The sequence below is a fragment of the Pelophylax lessonae genome, assembly GCF_965119305.1.
Source record: "Pelophylax lessonae genome assembly, chromosome: 4".
NCBI lineage: Eukaryota > Metazoa > Chordata > Amphibia > Anura > Ranidae > Pelophylax > Pelophylax lessonae.
This window is the reverse complement of record NC_138771.1, coordinates 475,898,850-475,914,672: the sequence shown is the minus strand read 5'-3', so window position 1 is coordinate 475,914,672 and position 15,823 is coordinate 475,898,850. Positions and strand designations below refer to the sequence as shown.

The 15,823-nt window shown below is 49.1% G+C and overlaps 1 protein-coding gene across 1 annotated transcript in view; it reads right to left on the bottom strand.

The window, feature by feature from the left end:
- LOC309554417 (solute carrier family 45 member 3-like) overlaps positions 1 to 14,438 on the bottom strand; it is a 54,772-nt gene extending 40,334 nt beyond the window's left edge. Inside the window, exon 1 of the mRNA XM_082256111.1 lies at positions 14,299 to 14,438. The gene's annotated coding sequence lies outside the window, so the exon portion shown is untranslated. The remainder of the gene's footprint in view (positions 1 to 14,298) is intronic.
- Positions 14,439 to 15,823: the final 1,385 nt, after the last annotated feature.

Below are 15,823 nucleotides of genomic sequence, written 5' to 3'. Positions count from 1 at the left end.
TAAAACATTCATCATTGCAGCCGAGATCATCGTGTGCATTTCAAAGTAGATTTACTGTTCTGTAGCACACTACCCTACGGCCTAGTTGCCAACAAAATGTCATTAATTAACTAAAATCATTAAAAGGTTATCTAAACCTAAGAAGAAAAACTTTTGCAGCTTCCCAGTCCCAGTCGGCAGGATCTGGCCGAACTTTAATCTATGAGCAGGCTGGTTGTACTGAAGTCAATCGAACAGCTTCAGTACAACCAGCCTGTTGGGTTTCTTTTTCATTCGATCACTGGATATTGATATAGCCACCAGCAGCGATCATTGTATTCTGACGGCTGGGAAACCTCCCGCTGTCAGAATACAATGGCTCAGCAGGAGAGATTCCCCCCCATCAACATTGAAGAAGGGGATTTTCTTTCCTTCAACCATGGAACCAGGAAAATTGCATGTTTGGCAATACATAGTCTCCATTCCATAGTCCAGTATGATGATTGAAACTTGAGCCGTATGGCTAGCACAATCAACTCCTGTCAAACAGAAGTGCCCTGTTGGCGCCACCTGTCTCAGCAAACTTAAATTACAAAATCAAAGATGTCGGGTGGAAGACTGTCAGCCAAACAGTGACTGCATCCAGTCAGCTGCAGTCACAGTTTGGGCATTCAGGCAGCTGTGGGTCTGTAGATTCCTGCTTCCACGTGGGCTGAACTAGAGAAATCTAGCTGTGTATGACTAGCTTTAGGGTTTTCAAAATTCGAACCGTGTATGGGCAGGTTGAATGTACTGTATCGCGGCCTGTTCAGCAGGAACCGCCCAAGATTCTAACCATGTATGGACAGGCTGAATGCACCCATCCCTTTTCCATTCTCAACCGGCTTGACCCTATCCAGATTAAACTTCTCCCACCGGAGTAAAAAAACGATTCCCACCTACTACCCCTTCCAAATCTTCTCACATATCTTCCATTTAAAATGGGCCCTGAAATTTCCCGCGACGCAAACGTAGACTGCACCTCCTGTCCCCCCTTCACGCATTTAATTTTTGATTATATATATATATATATATATATATATATATATATATATATATATACATACACACACACACACACACACACACACACAGTATATTTATTTATTTATTTATATTTTTGCACTGTGTCCGCTTTTCTGCACTTTTTTGATCCCCACTAGCTATCTACTGTCCAGCTGCCGACTTTCTCTCTACCACCACTGAGGCGGAAATCCCACCGTCCACCTCCACTGTCCCCCATGGCGTAGCCCATACAGTCACTGGTGGGGGTTTCACTCGCCAACCATGGATCCAACTACAGCAGCTCCCAAAAGCCTGCCCCACTGACTCCCTAATGACCAACTGACTGGCACTCGCAGCCCCCCCAATGCTCCCTGTTCTTCCCAAGCCCTCGGACCCCACAGGGACAGAAGAAGAAATATAGAAACACAGAAGGATGTCTCTGACCAGGCTGCTTTGGGCCAGAAGCCCCCCCCCCCCCCCCAGCCGTGTTTCTGGATGCCCTCGCCGCCTCCTGGGCCTCGCCCTCTTCGGAAATACCAATCTACCTTCAGCCCAGCCCATTTGGCTAGTACAACAGCAAAATCTCCTGGCTGCAGCTCTCGCCTTCTCCCCCGTAGGCAGCTGTTGAGCCTTGCTAGGCTGTCAGTCCTGACTCCTGTGTTTGCAGAGCAGCGGTAGCTCCTCTCTGCCCCCCCGGTGATGTCATTAGCCGACACCTCATGAACTGGCTCCGCTCTGCTGCTACCACAGGCCGCTCTCCCAAGCCCCGATCTAGCCATGCTGATCCTGGGTTGCCGATACCACATGCAGATGCTCCACTCTGATCCCGCTGTAAAGATGAAGGGCCGCCAGCTGTAACAGGAGACAGGCCGGTGCTCGCTGCCGAAACGCTCCTATGCTGGGCTGACAACCCTCCAGGAACCTTGCCCCGAGAGCTAGCCGCCTGGTCCAGGATCCTGCCGGTAGCTGAGTGGACTCGGGCTGTTGAATGGTAAGAGTCTCCCACCCACCAGCTCCTCCTAGGACAAGGATTCCTCCCAGGTCTACCACTCTCAGCAGTAGATGGATGCTAAGCAGGCGGCCCTGTGGGATCCCTGCTGGGGCTCCCCAGATGGCAGTGAGGGGTAGTCTACTGAGGTGCTCCACAGGCTTGGACCTCCAAGCCCATACTGGTTGGGCAGGTTCCGGCTGTTGCTGAACCCGCTCCACCACATACAGCATGTCCGGCACCTGGCTACGAACCCAGGCCGATCCCTACAGCTCGGCCGCAAGAAGGACAGAGGGACTTCATCCAATGGCTTCAATTCTCCAACTGATTCTGCCACACCCCTGCCTGCAAACTGTGCTCCTACACTGCTCCCCATCACCCCGTCTCTTCAGCCAATCCAGTAAACACTATAACTTTGACACTTATTATACAATTAACCCCACGCTAGAGGGTTCTCCTTCCACCCTGTCATGTATGCCCTGCGCTTATCCATTTCATTCCTAGCTCAGGGCCTGCCTTCATGGGTAAACAGCTTTGAAGACCTCCATCTGGGAATACTCACATGAAAGACAGATTGATAACATTCACAGCAAAGTTTTCAAGCTCCTATCAGAACTGAAGCTATTTGAGATCATGGGGGAAGATAGTGTTCCTTTGCAATGCAAATTTCCTCTTAGTAATCCTATGAAGGGCACTGCAGGGAATCTTTATTTTGTGTATACAAATGGTATCAACACAGCAATGGAGAGCCTAGAAAACTGCAAAGGAAAAGAAAAAGCAGGAGCCCAGAGTGAGCTTTCATTCATCACCTAAACTAGAAAATTACAGTTTATTACAATAGTTACAATGAGCAATGAGTTTCTGAGATTATTATATATAAAACACACATACACACTATATTACCAAAAGTATTGGGACGCCTGCCTTTACATGAACTTTAATAGCATCACACCCTATACAATTGTCTTTAGATTTTCCAAAACCATATAATATGGGGTCAAATCTAAACACTTTCAATTTGTATGCAATCCGGCAGGCCCTTGCACTACATAGATTTCCTTTAGATTTACCTTCAACTAACAACAAAAGTTGTGTAGTGTGTATCCAGCTTTAGTCCTTAGGGTTCAATATCGAGTTGGCCCACTCTTTGCAGCTATAACAACTTCAACTATTCTGGGAAGGCGGTCCATAAGGTTTAGGAGTGTGTCTATGGGACATTCTTTCAGAAGAGCATTTGTGAGGTCTGACACTGATGCGGATGAGAAGGCCTGGCTCCCAGTCTGCGCTCTATATGATCCCAAAGGTGTTCTATCGGGTTAGGGTCAGGACTCTGTGCAGGCCAGTCAAGTTCCTTCACCCCAGACTCGCTCATCCATGTCTTTATGGACCTTACTTTGTGCACTGGTATGCAGTCATGTTGGAAAAGGAAGGGGCCATCCCCAAAACGGTTCCTATAAAGTTGGGAGCATGAAATTGTCCAAAATGTCTTGGTATGCTGATGCCTTCATTGAACAAGAACAAGCGTTCCCTTCAATGGAACTAAGGGGCCACGCTTAACCCTTGAAAAATGATCCTACACCAAAATTCCCCCTCCACCAAATGATTTGGACCAGTGCACAAAGCAAGGTCCATAAAGACATAAATTAGCGAGTTTGGGGTGGAGGAACTTTAGTGGCCTGCACATCAACCCAATAGAACACCTTTGGAATGAATTAGAGCCATGCTCACGAGCCAGGCATTCTTGTCCAACATCAGTGCCGATCTCACAAATGCGCTTCTGGAAAAAAGATCAAACATTCCCATAGACACACTCCTAAACCTTGTGGGCGGCCTTCCCAGAAGAGTTGAAGCTGTTATAGCTGCAGAAGGTGGGCCAACTCAATATTGAACCCACGGACTAAGACTGGGGTGCCATTAAAGTTCATGTGCCCCAATACTATTGAGAATACAGCACGTGTGTGTGTGTGTGTGTGTGTGTGTGTGTGTGTGTGTGTGTGTGTGTGTGTGTGTGTGTGTGTGTGTGTGTGTAAAAAAAACTAAGTGTACTGTATATAGCAACCAGTCAAATACAAGCCAGAGCAGGTTTCCTAAGCAAAAGAACCCAATTGGCTGCTCTTAGCAATGGACACTTGCACACATGAGGCTCTAAGTTACAGGCTTTGCTAAGGTGTGGTGAATGTCAATTCACATTTGGGGAACAGATTTACGTTCGGTTCCAATGCTAAAAGCTGCTTTAAAATAATATACCCCATAAAGTCAATAGGTGCAGTGACTTCGTACTAACACTAATACTAAAAATAGATCAAGTATTGTATAAGATCTACGGATATGTAAGGCCTCATGCACACTGGACGTTTTTGGAGCTGCTGTTAGCAGCGTCAGACGTTTTTTTTTGCAGCTGCAGAACGCCCATCCATGTTATTCTATGGACTCATGCACACATAGAGCTTTTAGGAGCTCCAAGTGGCATAGGCGTTTTACAGCTCCAAAAAAAACCCAGAAACTGTGGGTTCAGGAGCTCCAGCGTCAAGCTGCAAAAAACGCCTGACGCTACTAAACGCGCCTAAACGCGGCTAAACGCGGCACAACGCGCGTCAAGCAGCGTCAAGCGTTTTTTTTTTTTTTTTTTTTTTTAACTGTGATTGGTCATTGTAATGACCTGGAAACCAGGAAATACAGAAAAAATGTGATTGGTGACTGTAATCACATGGAAAACAGCAAATACATGCCCACATTACCCAAGAGACCTTTGCCCCTGTTGAGAAGAGTGGATAGTGTGTAAAAGAAGCATGGCTACTAACATTCAACAGGCAGAGCTGATTTCAGCAATTGAAGTTAATCCAGAGCTCTGGGATTTATCCCACCCATCATATAATGACAGAATACGTAAAACAAAGATCTGGACGGAAATTTCAAATGCTCTCATACCAGACTGGGCCCGGCTGAGCAATTCATCAAAACAAGAACGAAGTAAGTTTTTTTTTTTTTTTTTTAATTCCTTTGCTATGTTTATTAGAAAGCATATTAACCCTTTTTTCAATTTTCCATAGCCAAAGCATTACAACGGCGCTGGAAATCAATACGGGACAGAGTAAGGAGAGATTTAACAGAAATAGAAAAATCTCAGCGGAGTGGAGCAGCAGCTCCACCCAGAAAACAATATTTATTTCATAACAACCTAGCGTTCCTGCGCCGATCAATGCTGCAAAATGCAAGAGAGTAAGTTAATTTTTTTTTTTTTATGTCACATATACCCTAACAAAAATTAAAAAATGTACATTCACATTTTAATTCTCTATAGAACAACATCAAACATTTCAGACCACAGGGATCCTATCGAGGAGGAGGTGGATGCTCCAGATGCAGCTTGTATAGAAAGTGGGAGTGTAACAGAAGCGGAGGTGCTATCCCCCAATCTCTCCATTTCCCAAAGCCCATCACCAGCACAGGTAATTATCTGTCCATTATGTCTCTTCTGTCTGTCAGTCTATGTACCAATCTGAACATGCCCATTTTTGTTCACAGGAATCTACGAGCCAGGTTACACCTGCCAGCAGCATCCGCCAGGAACCTGAATACCAGGTGGAAGTTCGTGGCCGTGGCAATGGCAGTACCCGTGGCAGAGGCCGCAATCAGCGCCAGAGGGGTGGCATGTTCGCCCCTGAAACAGAGGATAGGGTGGTAGCCTTGCTGCAGGAAGTGAGGCAGGAGAGGCGCGTCGTGGACCCATTTTTGGATCCTTTGAATGCGCGCGCCTCATTCTTGCGGAACCTGTACCACGTCCTGGAGGAGATTGGTGGACCCGAGGAGAGGCACTGTATGGATCGCATGTACGTTTTTGCTATGCAATATCGTACATCAAAATTAAGTGGTGGGCGACCACCTAGCGATCCATCCAGTGCTCTTCAGGATCTATCAATGTCCTCCAGGACTGTAGCAATGCTACCACCCCCCTCATATCAGCAGCCTAGATGGCAGCCACCATCTGGCAATTCCTATTACTCCCCACATTTCCCCACGGAATTTACTCCTCCCCCTCCTCCAGGACATGCAACATGCTCCAATTTTGCCATACCCCCTGCCTTCCAAGGACCCTACCATCCCCAGGACTTTGGGAATGAGCGCCTGCCCCAACCTACCCATTCCCACCCTGAATCCACTGTCCCCCGTCCCCAATCACCTCATCTGAGCCCTGCTGACCAATCTGCTCAATATCAGCAGTTATAAACTTGAGCTTTTTTGGTTTTGTTACTCCAGTTTTCTTTTTTGTTTTGTTACTCCAGCTTGTTCAATAAATCTTTAAACAAGAATTTGTATGTTTTTTTTTTGGGGTTAAGGTACACTTCAGCAGTATGTTAGCATACGGGTATCATACGCTTGCCTCAAGCAGAAGAAAAGGACTCTTTTTCTTCTGCCTGGGGCAAGCGTAAGTGCAGCCCAAAAAGGGGTATCATACGCTTGCCTCAAGCAGAAGAAAAGGACTCTTTTTCTTCTGCCTGGGGCAAGCGTAAGTGCAGCCCAACAAGGGATATCATACGCTTGCCTCAAGCAGAAGAAAAGGACTCTTTTTCTTCTGCCTAGGGCAAGCGTAAGTGCAGCCCAACAAGGGATATCATACGCTTGCCTCAAGCAGAAGAAAAGGACTCTTTTTCTTCTGCCTGGGGCAAGCGTAAGTGCAGCCCAACAAGGGATATCGTACGCTTGCCTCAAGCAGAAGAAAAGGACTCTTTTTCTTCTGCCTGGGGCAAGCGTAAGTGCAGCCCAACAAGGGATATCATACGCTTGCCTCAAGCAGAAGAAGAGGACTCTTTTTCTTCTGCCTAGGGCAAGCGTAAGTGCAGCCCAAAAAGGGGTATCATACGCTTGCCTCAAGCAGAAGAAAAGGACTCTTTTTCTTCTGCCTGGGGCAAGCGTAAGTGCAGCCCAACAAGGGATATCGTACGCTTGCCTCAAGCAGAAGAAAAGGACTCTTTTTCTTCTGCCTAGGGCAAGCGTAAGTGCAGCCCAACAAGGGATATCATACGCTTGCCTCAAGCAGAAGAAAAGGACTCTTTTTCTTCTGCCTGGGGCAAGCGTAAGTGCAGCCCAACAAGGGATATCGTACGCTTGCCTCAAGCAGAAGAAAAGGACTCTTTTTCTTCTGCCTGGGGCAAGCGTAAGTGCAGCCCAACAAGGGATATCATACGCTTGCCTCAAGCAGAAGAAAAGGACTCTTTTTCTTCTGCCTGGGGCAAGCGTAAGTGCAGCCCAACAAGGGATATCGTACGCTTGCCTCAAGCAGAAGAAAAGGACTCTTTTTCTTCTGCCTGGGGCAAGCGTAAGTGCAGCCCAAAAAGGGGTATCATACGCTTGCCTCAAGCAGAAGAAGAGGACTCTTTTTCTTCTGCCTAGGGCAAGCGTAAGTGCAGCCCAAAAAGGGGTATCATACGTTTGCCTCAAGCAGAAGAAAAGGACTCTTTTTCTTCTGCCTGGGGCAAGCGTAAGTGCAGCCCAACAAGGGATATCGTACGCTTGCCTCAAGCAGAAGAAAAGGACTCTTTTTCTTCTGCCCAACAAGGTACAAGGCACAGCTGAACTGAAGAAATGGGAGACATGAAAAGAACTGCCAAATTTTAAATTGCTTTATTTCTAAAAAAAACAAGAAGGCAGAGCTTAGAAAGATACAACATTTTTTTTAAATAAAATCATTTTGCCACGAAACTTCTCCATCAGGTGATAAGAAGAAATCGGCAAACTGGTTACGAATGCCTATCACCCGTGCCGTTGACCTTAAGTCCAAATATTGCACTCGTTGATTTTGGTTTCGGGGTTCCGGTTCAACGGTGCTCCTCTCCTTCTCCCGCAGGAAGTTGTGGAGAACACAGCATGCCAGGACCACCCTAATGGCATTTTCCACATCAAGCTGCATGCAGGTGAGTAACACTCTCCATTTTGCTGTCAGGACTCCAAAGGCACATTCAACAACGCGGCGTGCACGGCTGAGACGATAATTAAATATTTTTTGGCTGTCGCTGAGACAATTGCCACTGTATGGCCTCATTATATTTTCACTAAGTCCGAAGGCCTCGTCCGCTACCATGACCAATGGTAAGCTTGGTTCCTCGGTACAAGGTAGAGGCCTTCTTTCTGGAATGTTGAACCTTCCTTCGTTTAGCCGACGTCCAAACGCTGACTCACGAAAAATGCGGGCATCACTCTGGCTGCCATATGCTCCAACGTCAACCACAATGAAACGCAGATTCGCATCAGCTAATGCCAGCAGGACCACCGAAAAGTATTTTTTATAGTTAAAATATGACGAACCTGAGTGAGGAGGCTTCTTGACCCTGATATGTTTGCCATCCAGTGCGCCCAGACAATTGGGAAACTGAGTTTTTTCCCAAAATTCATCAACCACTGCTTCCCAGAGGTCTTCAGTTGGCTCCGGCATTACGACTTGATTAAGCTCCTCCCATATTGTCATACAGCTTTCTCGGACTATCTTGCCAATCGTCGAGACACCAAGAAGAAAGTGGTGGTGTAAGGACACGAAACTCGATCCTGTAGCAAGGAACCTAAAAAAGATCAAAATTGGGAGTGTCAAAACAATACAACGCAATACATTTTGTACACATGCAATGCGACATAAGCTATGCAATCGGTTTGCAAGAAATCGCAATGAACAGACATCGCATGCGATTTGCATAGCAGTTCGGTACAAATTGCATGCATGCAATGTCATGCAATGTGTGACATTGCATATGTGTGAACAGGCACTAACCCCCCTTTCAAAGCAAATATCACTTACCGGAGTGTCACGAGCAGTCGTTCCTCTGGTGACACACTGCTTCTCATCCTGGTGTCCATCCTTTCTAACCTTGGCCTGAGCATCCCCAGCAGGTCATCGAAGACAGATACTGACATTCTTGTAAAGTTGAAGAATTTTTCAGGATGCATGCGAAGATGGGTGTACATGCTCTGAAAGTACCCCAACGTAGGACGCTGGGATACAATGGGATGTACCCAGAATCTACGCCGTCTGCTGCTTCTCTCCTCCTCCATCTGTCTCCTCCGCCGCATCCTATGCAGAGCAATCAGAAGGATTGCCTCATCGATTTTTTGAATCACAGGATCCATTTTCCTCAAAACAAATGCTCTCTCCTCAGTTTCTCCTCACAAAATGGCATAGTCATGTGATATTTATCATATTTTATGGAATTCTGGGTAATATGTGAGTGAATTTATGTAAAAAGTTGTGTTTACTTTAAAAAACGCTTGTTAGCGCTGACGCGCCTAAACGCGCCTAAACGCGCCTAAACGCCAATGCAAAACGCGGCTTGACGCGCGTTTTTGACGCCGCTTTTTCCCGGCGTCAAGTAAACAGCTTTTGAGCACGTTTTTATAACGCCCTGTGTGCATGGAGCCTTAGATAACTAGCTAAAAATGAACAAGGAGCAGTTCGACCTGAATGTACAAACCACCCGCCTTCAAAAGGACCAGTTTGGAAAGCCCCCTCCTCGGGCATCTCGGCCAGGAAGCAACGCCCCCCCTCCCCTAGGGCACCTCGGCCAGGAAGCAACGCCCCCCCTCCCCTAGGGCACCTCGGCCAGGAAGCAACGCCCCCCCCCCTCCGGCACCTCGGCCAGGAAGCAACGCCCCCCCCTCCTCGGCCAGGAAGCAACGCCCCCCCCTCCTCGGGCACCTCGGCCAGGAAGCAACGCCCCCCCCTCCTCGGGCACCTCAGCCAGGAAGCAATGCCCCCCCCGGGCACCTCGCCCAGGAAGCAATGTCCCCCCCCCTCCTCGGGCACCTCGGCCAGGAAGCAATGTCCCCCCCCCCCCTCCTCGGGCACCTCGGCCAGGAAGCAATGTCCCCCCCTCCCTCCTCGGGCACCTCAGCCAGGAAGCAATGTCCCCCCCTCCCTCCTCGGGCACCTCAGCCAGGAAGCAATGCCCCCCCCCCCTCCTCGGGCACCTCGGCCAGGAAGCAATGTCCCCCCTCCTCGGGCACCTCGGCCAGGAAGCAATGTCCCCCCCTCCTAGGGCACCTCGGCCAGGAAGCAACGCCCCCCCTCCCCTAGGGCACCTCGGCCTGGAAGCAACGCCCCCCCCCCTCCTCGGCCAGGAAGCAAAGTCCCCCCCCCTCCTCGGGCACCTCGGCCAGGAAGCAATGCCCCCCCCCGGGCACCTTGGCCAGGAAGCAATGCCCCCCCCCCGGGCACCTCGGCCAGGAAGCAATGCCCCCCCCCCCCGGGCACCTCGGCCAGGAAGCAATGCCCCCCCCGGGCACCTCGGCCAGGAAGCAATGCCCCCCCCGGGCACCTCGGCCAGGAAGCAATGCCCCCCACCCCGGGCACCTCGGCCAGGAAGCAATGCCCCCCACCCCGGGCACCTCGGCCAGGAAGCAATGTCCCCCCCTGCTCGGGCACCTCGGCCCGGAAGCAATGTCCCCCCCTCCTCTGGCACCTTGGCCAGGAAGCAATGTCCCCCCTCCTCTGGCACTAAGGCCCAATGAGCAATGCCAACGAGTTTAGGCACAAGGGCCAAGGAGGAATTTCACCTCCCTCGGGCACTAAGGCCCAATGAGCAATGTCAACTCGTTTTAGCACAAGGGCCAGGGAGGAATGTCACCTCCCTCAAGCACCAAGACCTGGAAGCAAGGTCATCTCATTTGGGAACCCAGGCCAGAGATCATTGTAACCTCCCTCTGGCACCAGGGCCAAGAATTAATGTCACCTCCCTCAGGTAGCAAAGCCAGGAAGCAACATCAACAACCCCCTTTGGATTAAAAAAAAAAAAAAACACAACCAGCAGCGTATGGTCAGCTAAACACTTAAAAAAATGTTAGCAAAGTTGTATTTATGTCTCTTCTGCCATAAAAACTGTGTCCCTACTGCGTACATTTTTCTGCATATGCAGTGAACAATCCTGGCATTTGTTGGGACAATGTAACTCCCTTTACTTTCACCTGGCAATCCAGCCAGGATGACAATGCTCACTCGCTGTACTATAACTATGAGGCAGCGTTGTCATCATATAACATGTAATAGGACTACAGAACACCTTCCCCATTGGAGCGTGTTGCTATGAAGTTTACAGAGGTGAACTGGGCATAAAATTGTAAAGTGCACAGAACAGCACTGGATTTCTAAAAGGATCAACATATATACGGTATGTATATATATATATATATATATATATATATATATATATATATTTTTTTTTGCACTGATTGAACAACTATAAGAAAATGGTTTTAGTGGTTATATTTAAACAGACTAAAAAGGAACAAATAAAGGGCGTTCATTGTTAGGGTTTACATGTTCTTCAAAGAACCACATAACATGCCAGAATTTGGAAATACAATTTTGCACATCCCTTAAATAAAACAATAGACTCTATATGTTGTCTATAGCAATTACTGTACATTCTTCCTTTTCATTTTGTAAGCTGCACTAGAAGACTGTCACTTGGATTCTGATTGGCTGCCATGGAATGCACAGAAAGTCCCCATTCACAACCTGTTGTCCTCATTGTCTGCTGGTTCTAGTGTGGAATGACAATGGAGTCTGGCTAAAAGATTGCCTGTAGGTAACTTTATACACAGAGAAGCTGACACACAGTTAATTAACATAGTCAGCTAGGCACCGAATTAAAAGAGCTGATTTATTAGGGGGGAGGTGCAGAGAACTGTGCCTAATAACACAGACAGCCCCTTTAAGATAAATTATGGACTCGGGTCAGATGAGGCTGACCCCTACCGCTAATTAACTCACCAGTTTAGAAGGTCAAACAAAGTACACCGTCCCCGAGAAGTGCTGCATTTTGTACCACCCAGAGAGCATACCCACAGTATGGGCTTGTTCACACCACAACGCACGCACGTGTTAACTAACGTACTGTGATAAAACGCCTTAGGGTCTGTTCCCACTTGTGCATTGAATTAACGTGCTTTAAAATGTGCATTTTACCTTGCATTCATGCAAACACACAGCAATAAATGTACCATAGCATGCACGGGTACTATGCAGTGCATGTTACAATAGGGGTGAACAATCTGTGTGCTGTGGTGCATTTGTTACCAATCTGTGCAGTGTGGTGCGTTACAACAGAAGTGAACGATCTGCGCCCTGTAGCAGTGAGCAATCTGCGTCCTGTGGTGCGTTACAACAGAAGTGAAAGGTTTGTGCACTATGGTGTGAAACAATCAGTGCGTTGTGCACTATGGTGTGAAACAATCAGTGCGTTGTGCACTATGGTGTGAAACAATCAGTGCGTTGTGCACTATGGTGTGAAACAACCAGTGCGCTACAACAGATGTGAATGGTTTGTGTACACTACAACAAATGAGATATCAAGGCAGATTCAGAGACTTCTTATATGTAAAAATAACTGTAATTATGTATGAAGTGCATGCAAGACCCATCTTGCTCTGTTAAATCACCGGGGGGGGGAATCATGTGCCACAAGTACAACACCGGGGGGGGGGGGGGGGTCATGTGCCACAAGTACAACACCGGGGGGGAATCATGTGCCACAAGTACAACACCGGGGGGGGGGGGGGGGGGAAATCATGTGCCACAGGTACAACACCAAGGGGAGGGGGGGGGAATCATGCGCCACAAGTACAACACCGGGGGGGGGGGGGGGGGTCATGTGCCACAAGTACAGCACCGGGGGGGGGGGGGGGGGGGTCATGTGCCACAAGTACAGCACCGGGGGGGGGGGGGGGTCATGTGCCACAAGTACAGCAACGGGGGGGGGGGGGGGATCATGTGCCACAAGTACAGCACCGGGGGGGGGGGATCATGTGCCACAAGTACAGCACCGGGGGGGGGGATCATGTGCCACAAGTACAGCACCGGGGGGGGGGATCATGTGCCACAAGTACAGCACCCGGGGGGGGGATCATGTGCCACAAGTACAGCACCGGTGGAGGGGGGGGGGGATGATCATGTGCCACAAGTACAGCACCGGTGGGGGATCATGTGCCACAAGTACAACACCGGGGGGGGGGGGGGAAATCATGTGCTGCAAGCACAACACCTAGGGGTAATCAGGTGCCACAAGCACAACACCAGGGGGGAAAATGTGCCACAAGCACAACACCGGGGGTGATCATGTGCCACAAGCACAACACCGGGGGGGAACATGTGCCACAAGCACAACACCGGGGGGGAACATGTGCCACAAGCACAACACCGGGGGGGGGGGGGGGACATGTGCCACAAACACAACACCGGGGGGGGGGGGGGACATGTGCCACGAGCACAACACCGGGGTGATTATGTGCTGAAAGGAAACTACAAGATTAAGGGGAGTCTTTACAAGACCCTTACATGTGCCACAAGTATTAAGATCATGTACCACAAGTACAACATTGGGGGGGGGGGGATCATGTACTACAAGTACAACATTGGGGGGGGAGATCATGTACCACAAGTACAACATTGGGGGGGGGGGGGGTCATGTACCACAAGTACAACATTGGGGGGGGGGGATCATGTACTACAAGTACAACATTGGGGGGGGAGATCATGTACCACAAGTACAACATTGGGGGGGGGGGGTCATGTACCACAAGCACAACATTGGGGGGGGGGGTTATGTACCACAAGTACAACATTGGGGGGGGTCATGTACCACAAGTACAACATTGGGGGGGGGGGGGGGTCATGTACCGCAAGTACAACATTGGGGGGGGGGGTCATGTACCACAAGTACAACATTGGGGGGGGGTCATGTACCACAAGTACAACATTGGGGGGGGGGTCATGTACCACAAGTACAACATTGGGGGGGGGTCATGTACCACAAGTACAACATTGGGGGGGGGGGGGTCATGTACCACAAGTACAACATTGGGGGGGTCATGTACCACAAGTACAACATTGGGGGGGGGGGTCATGTACCACAAGTACAACATGGGGGGGGGGATCATGTACCACAAGTACAACATTGGGAATCATGCATTAAACATATAATATTGGGGGTGTCTTTCTATACACATGACATAGGGAGGGTGTAATTTACTAAACGTCTAACATTGGGGACGATGCAGTAGAAATATAAATTGATACTAAATACATAAGACTGGGGGGGGGGGGGGACATTTCGGTGTGGGGATGTGACTCTAATGAAGTGAGTCCCCCTCCTGTCCATCCCCCCGAAGTTGTGCGCTCCCCCCAGTCCCGGGTGATGTGGCAGGGAGGCTCTCCCGATCCCAGGATGAAGTTGGAGAAAGTTTTGGTACTGTGTGTCAGCCTATCAGAGGGCAGCGCTGAAGATAGAATGTACGGAGTCTCTTACCTCATCCTTCCGGACGGTACGGCCCCGGGGGCCGGCCTCTGATTGGATCGCCTGTCCCGGCTCGGTGAGGAGTCTCCGGTAGTTGGAGGAGGCGGCAGGAAACGGAAACTCCGGAGAGGGGGAGAGCCTGAGTCAGTACAGGCTGGGCGAGACTCGGCGGCTGGAGGAGGCTGGAGATGAACGGGGGTGGGCTTACCAGGGGGGGGAGAGAGGGAGGGAGGGGGCAGACAAAGGTACACCACTCTGCACACACGTGTTAAAGGACAGCTCCACCCAAACCTACGACTATCAGCAGAGTTGGCACTACTAGTGCTGGCATCTTATCTGTGATAGTAAGGTCCATCGTCATTAAAGGGAGCATTTCATAGAGTGACAATCAGCTAGAACACATTTCCTAAAGTCTAAAGCCCCGTACACACCACAAGAAAATCAGATGAAAAAAACTGCTTTCATATCGATCGTACGATGATCTGATCAATCGTACACAGCTGTCCGAAATTTTCCAAAGGGACCAACATTAAAAAAAATTTCCCGATCCAACGATTTTCACTTAATCAGTACAGTTTTTGTCTGAAAATACAATAGAAATACATCACTTCCCAATTTTCATTCTGTCGTACGAGAATTTATGTACTTTAGTAACCTATTCCTTTTCGATATGGAGACTAGCATGCAAAAAAAAAATGGACGTTCATTCATCCGACAATCTCATCGTGTGTACCAGGCTTAAGCCCAGACAAAACCTTTTTTTTCTTAGTTTTCAATAGAGTGAGAGAGGGTTAGAACCCCTGTCATGTTTTTACTGCTATCCAGGGCTCTGTTAGGCCCCTTTAAAGAGGTTGTAAACCTCCAAATATTTTGGGGGGAAAAAAAAAAAAAAACACCTGAAAGACAAACACATAATGAGCTAGTATGCATCGCATACTAGCTCATTATGAAATACTGTACTTACCTTAGAACGAAGCCCTGAAGTGCCGCCCGCTCACCTCTCTCACGGGTGACATGTTCTGGCCATCTGATTGGCTGGAGCCGCGATTACGTCACTCCCGCCCATGCATGCGGGAGCCGACGGTTACGGCACAGGGCTCTGAAGGAACGGCACCAGCGGCCGTTCCTTCAGAGCGCATGCGCCAGTGATGTCACTGGCTGCCTGTAAGGTAAATATCTCCTAAACGGTGCATGTTTAGGAGATATTTACAGTACCTATAGGTAAGCCTTATCATAGGCTTACCTATAGGTAAAAGTTACAGAGGAGGGTTTACTTCCTCTTTAAAGCGGTTGTAAACCCAAAGTTCCAAAAAAAAAAAAAAAAAAACCTGCAAGACAAAGGCATAATGAGCTAGTATGCATCGCATACTAGCTCATTATGTATTACTTACCTTAGAACGAAGCCCCGACACGGACCCCCGGACATCGCTGTGGGCGCTGCCATGATCCCTCGCCGTCTCTTCCGGGTTCAGCGGCTCCGGCGCGGTGATTGGCTGGAAGAGACGGCTCCGGCGCGATGATTGGCCGGAGCCGCGAT